The sequence below is a fragment of the Convolutriloba macropyga genome, unplaced genomic scaffold (genome assembly GCF_964194025.1).
Source record: "Convolutriloba macropyga unplaced genomic scaffold, txConMacr16.3 SCAFFOLD_475, whole genome shotgun sequence".
Lineage (NCBI taxonomy): Eukaryota > Metazoa > Xenacoelomorpha > Acoela > Convolutidae > Convolutriloba > Convolutriloba macropyga.
In genome coordinates, this window is record NW_027450331.1 from 68,990 (window position 1) to 75,000 (window position 6,011).

At 41.9% G+C, this 6,011-nt stretch overlaps 2 pseudogenes; both read left to right on the forward strand.

Moving 5' to 3' along the window:
* Positions 1-1,716: 1,716 nt before the first annotated feature.
* Positions 1,717-1,868, forward strand: LOC142355805 (5.8S ribosomal RNA; annotated as a pseudogene).
* A 1,683-nt stretch (positions 1,869-3,551) lies between these two features.
* The window catches only part of LOC142355802 (large subunit ribosomal RNA), a 4,894-nt pseudogene continuing 2,434 nt past the window's right edge, over positions 3,552-6,011 (forward strand).

Genomic DNA, 6,011 nt, shown 5'->3' on the forward strand with positions numbered 1-6,011 from the left:
TGATATGACTAGTATTATGTTGCTTCTAGTAGGCTAAGCGCAAGCCGAAACATCAACATGTGAAAGTCGTAGAATTTTGCAATCAAACTGTGGCTAGTACTGTGATGTTACTAGTAACCTGGTGTTCCGTCATATGGCCAAGAGAGCATTTGAAGGCGAAACTTCTGCATGGGAAAGCTGCATCATGATCAAAATTTTATATCGAGTATTATGTTGACGTTAGTAGGCCTTGGCCGAAAACGCAGCATGTGAAAGGTATAGATAAAAGTTATTGTTGCAGTCAGTACTGTGTAGTTACTAGTAGCTGGATTTAAGCTCAAAATGAGACACTGTTGGTGAAACTTCATCATGAGAATGTCACAAGCTGATCAAGCTCTATGATATGACTAGTATTATGTTGCTTCTAGTAGGCTAAGCGCAAGCCGAAACATCAACATGTGAAAGTCGTAGAATTTTGCGATCAAATTGTGGCTAGTACTGTGATGTTACTAGTAACCTTGTGTTACGTCATATGGCCAAGAGAGCATTTGAAGGCGAAACTTCTGCATGGGGAAGCTGCATCATGAACAAAAGTTTATATCGAGTATTATGTTGACATTAGTAGGCCCTGGCCGAAAGCGCAGCATGTGAAAGGTATAGATAAAAGTTATCGTTGCAGTCAGTACTGTGTAGTTACTAGTAGCTGGATTTAAGCTCGAAATGAGACACTGTTGGTGAAACTTCATCATGAGAACGTCACAAGCTGATCACGCTCCATGATATGACTAGTATTATGTTGCTTCTAGTAGGCTAAGCGCAAGCCGAAACATCAACATGTGAAAGTCGTAGAATTTTGCGATCAAATTGTGGCTAGTACTGTGATGTTACTAGTAACCTTGTGTTACGTCATATGGCCAAGAGAGCATTTGAAGGCGAAACTTCTGCATGGGGAAGCTGCATCATGAACAAAAGTTTATATCGAGTATTATGTTGACGTTAGTAGGCCCTGGCCGAAAGCGCAGCATGTGAAAGGTATAGATAAAAGTTAGCGTTGCAGTCAGTACTGTGTAGTTACTAGTAGCTGGATTTAAGCTCGAAATGAGACACTGTTGGTGAAACTTCATCATGAGAACGTCACAAGCTGATCACGCTCTATGATATGACTAGTATTATGTTGCTTCTAGTAGGCTAAGCGCAAGCCGAAACATCAACATGTGAAAGTCGTAGAATTTTGCAATCAAACTGTGGCTAGTACTGTGATGTTACTAGTAACCTTTTCTTACGTCATATGGCCAAGAGAGCATTTGAAGGCGAAACTTCTGCATGGGGAAGCTGCATCATGAACAAAAGTTTATATCGAGTATTATGTTGACGTTAGTAGGCCCTGGCCGAAAGCGCAGCATGTGAAAGGTATAGATAAAAGTTATCGTTGCAGTCAGTACTGTGTAGTTACTAGTAGCTGGATTTAAGCTCGAAGTGAGACACTGTTGGTGAAACTTCATCATGAGAACGTCACAAGCTGATCACGCTCTATGATATGACTAGTATTATGTTGCTTATAGTAGGCTAAGCGCAAGCCGAAACATCAACATGTGAAAGTCGTAGAATTTTGCGATCAAACTGTGGCTAGTACTTTGATGATGCTTGTAGCCAACCGAATTGGTTGAAAAGCCCAATAAGTAAGCTAACTTGGGAGAGCTTGTTGGAAACCAAATGCTACTAGATTGGTCCAAATACATCCTTCAACAGGGGATCACTTGGCTCGCTTTACGAAGAGGAGCACAGCTATATGTGTTAATTCGGTATGAATCGCAAGATTTGTTTACCGACCTCTCTAACGCAAAAGGCGGTCTCGGCTTCGGCTGTTGACTGCGTCCGATTCAGGGTTATATAACTCTCGATTGAACACATTGATGTTCTATTGTTGGTGCTTCCAATAAAATTGGAACACTTAAAGCAGAACCGATTCAAATAATAGCATTCTGATCAATGATTGCATTCCTTGATCAAGAACTGCTGGAGTCATTGTGATGGCGAATTTTCTTCATAAGAAAATTGCAAAGAGACGGAACTTAATGAGACTAGTATTATGTTGTTTCTAGTAAGCGGAAGCTGAAACAGCAACATGTGAAAATCAAGTTTTGTTCAATGATCTCGAGGCGATAAGTACTATGAAGCAACTAGTAGCCTAAGCATGACTCAGATTTGAGACAGTCAAAAAGACTGGCGAAACTTCTTCACATGAAAGTTACATAGAGAACTACAAATGTATACAGCGAGTATTATGTTGTTTCTAGTAGGCGAAAGCTGAAACATCAACATGTGAAAGTTGTCTGCAAACTGTAGAACGATATGTGATTAGTACTGTGCTGTTACTAGTAGCCAGTCTGACTGTAGAAGCCAAGACAAAGGGAAACTAATGCATCTGAAAAGGACAAGTTATGGAAAGGTATGCACGATAAGTATTATGTTGTTTCTAGTAAGCGGCAGCTGAAACATCAACATGTGAACGTCGTTGTGTACAGTAACCTAGAACTATATAGTCCTTAGTAACGTGCATTTACTAGTACCTGTAATTGGTATTCAGACTCAGGCAGTTTGGAATAGTTTGGCAAAGATGCACCAGAGAAAACTGGGATTTGATACAGAAATTGTTGAATACAAGTATTATGCTGCTTCTAGTAGGTTGAATCCGAAACATCAGCATGTGAAAATTGAAAACATTTCTGGTTCGAATTGTCACAAGTATTTGGTGATCTGAGTAGCCAAACTCACTACAACGCCAATTGAAGGCAAAAATTCTCAACGGGAAAAGCTATTCTCATTGAATGAGCTAACAAGACGAGTATTATGTTGCTTCTAGTAGGCGAAAGCCAAAACATCAACATGTGAAAGTCTTGCTGAACAAATTTAATGTTGTTGAGCTCAGTACCGTGTGAATTAGTAGCCATAATTGGCGAGCGAAAATTGAACTGGCGAAACTTCGTCTTTGGAAAATTGCAGATGCCGAGCACTTATTTTGCAACGAGTATTATGTTGACTGTAGTAAGCGAAAGCCGAAACAGCAACATGTGAAAGCTGTTGAAATTTGTGGTCATTTTGCAATAAGTACAAGGAGTGTAACTAGTAGCCAGGTCAAAATTTGGGATAAGAATGAGCAAAAATTCTGCATGAGAACAGTTGAAATTATGAAACTAAATTACAAAGACTAGTATTATGTTGTTTCGAGTACGCGAAAGCGGAAACATCAACATGTGAACGTTTGTAACGAAGTTTCGTTAATTTTCAGCCTAGTACTGAGCAAGAACGAGTAGCCTCATCTCCAATCCCACGCAAAATGTAGTGAAATATGTGAGTGAACCTTATTCACGGTGAGGGTTTCCCGAGGTCTGTATTGCAGCGAGTATTATGTTGCTTCTAGTAAGCGAAAGCTGAAACAACAACATTTGAAAGTTGGAATTAATGACTGAATGGAAACTTCGACCTGTGTTTGATAGTAGTAGCGAACAAAACTGCTGAATCGGTTTCTGTCTCATATTGGTCAGTGAACCAATTAAGAGACAATCAACTACATAACCTGAATTGGGCGAGAGAACCCCCTTAACTTAAGCATATCAGTAAGGGGAGGAAAAGAAATCAACTGAGAATCCCTTAGTAATGGCGAATGAACAGGGAAAAGCTCATCGGGAAGAGAAATGGCAACATTTCTCGGTGTCCGGTATGGTTTGATGCTAGACTGGTGAATTTGTCCTGATGTCTACTGGAAAGTAGCATCAAAGAAGGTGAAAATCCTGTAAAGGTCATTTTCGATACCAGTCATAATGGCTCATTCCTATGAGTAGAGTTGTTTGAAAGTGCAACTCGAAGCTGGAGATATGTCTCTCCAAAAGCTAATTATAAAGCGAGACCGATAGTAAACAAGTACCGTGAGGGAAAGTTGAAAAGCACTCTGAAGAGAGAGTGAAAAGTACGTGAAACTGTTGAAGGGGAACTGGAGTGAGCGTTACCATACTCAATGCCTTGATATTATATTCTCGGCTACCGAGTAGTGTAGTTGTCGTCTTTTGGCAAATCTTGTTAATGAATCGAGCAGAAGTTTTCCTCGGAATTCTTCTTGTTGATTCTAAACAAAATGAGATAAATTGATCTTGATTGCCTGTCTGACCTCAACTTCCTATTCAATGCTCTCTACAGCCCGTCTTGAAACACGGACCAAGGAGTGTGAGTTGCTTGCAAGTGTTGTCGCTCATTGAAAGCGCACACGCGAAATGAAAGTGAACAGTGTAATTTTTATGAATTGCACTACTTTGTGTGGTGAGGGCGCCGATTCGGTGTCCCGCAACCACGGACGGTTTTGCTCTTATTGCATGACTGATCCAGAGCAAGTAGCACACGACCCGAAAGATGGTGATCTATGCTTGGGCAGGGCGAAGCCACGGGAAACCATGGTGGAAGCCCGAAGCGGTTCTGACGTGCAAATCGATCGTCTGACCTGAGCATAGGGGCGAAAGACTAATCGAACCATCTAGTAGCTGGTTGCCTCCGAAGTTTCCCTCAGGATAGCAAAAGCTTGAGCAAGATTGAAAAATCTTCGCAAAGCAATTTCATCGGTTAAAGCGAATGATTAGAGGAATGGGGGAAAATTTTTCCTTCACCTATTCTCAAACTATAAATCGGTGAGATGTCCTTGTGACTTAATTGCACTTGGACTATGAATGCAAGCTTTTTGTGGGCCGCTTTTGGTAAGCAGAACCGGCGATGTGGGATGAACCAAAAGTTGGGTTAAGGCGCCTAACTACTTGCTCATGAGTCACCACAAAAGGTGTTGATTGATACTGACAGCAGGACGGTGGTCATGGAAGTTGAAATCCGCTAAGGAGTGTGTAACAACTCACCTGCCGAATCAATCAGCCCTGAAAATGGATGGCACTAGAGCTCGTGGCCTATACCCAACCATGAATATCAATATCTAACGCAAGTTAGATTAGAGAAAAAGAGCCTCACCAGCTCAAAAATGATATTCATGTGTAGGAGGACACATTGATTGCGCTAAAGTATGCACGCAAGTGTATGCGCGAAGCGATCAATGGAGCAGATCTTGGTGGAAGTAGCAAGTACTCAAATGAGAACTTTGAGGACTGAAGCGGGAAAGGCTTTCATGTGAACAGCGTTTGCACATGAGTTAGTCGATTCTAAAAGACAGGCTAATGCCAAAGTCTTGAATAGTGGTTTCTTGAAAACTGCTGAGTCTCGAAAGAGCATCGGGTTAAAATTCCCGAACTTACTCTCCTGGCATTGAGACGGCAACGTCATTGAGGTCGAACTTTGTCATTGGGACCTTGGGGAAGAGTTATCTTTTCTTTATAACACGTTGTAGAGTCCTTGGAATTGATTCAATCAGAGATAAGGCTCGAAGCGTGCAAGAGCACAGCAGCATTTGCTGTGTCCCAATTGTTCCTGGTGGCACATAAAAGTTTGGCTTAGCAGATGTCAGGAGAGTGAATCGTACCGATTACCGCATCAGGTCCCCAAGGTGAAAAGCCTCTGGTCTTGGAACAGTGTAGATAAGGGAAGTCGGCAAAATAGATCCGTACCTTCGGAAGAAGGATTGGCTCTGAGGAGTGGGTGTAACAAGCCTTTAGTTTGACGCTTCGGTCTGCTAAAGCGTGCGATGGCCTTCGGGTTGTTGGCGTTTGGTTTGACTGCTAGCTGATATGCTTTAGGTCTATTCTGTTGCACAAAAAACACTCGAACACTGAACTGGTTCGGACAAGGGGAATCCGACTGTTTAATTAAAACAAAGCATTGCGATGGCTGGTGAAACGGTGTTGACGCAATGTGATTTCTGCCCAGTGCTCTGAATGTCAAAGTGAAGAAATTCAAATAAGCGCGGGTAAACGGCGGGAGTAACTATGACTCTCTTACCTGAGAAGAGCCCCCCTGAAACCACAGCAACGAATCTGGATACTCAAGACCTACTGCATACCCAGTGTGTACCATCAGCTAGTCCTTGCAAAGACAACGAAGCAGGT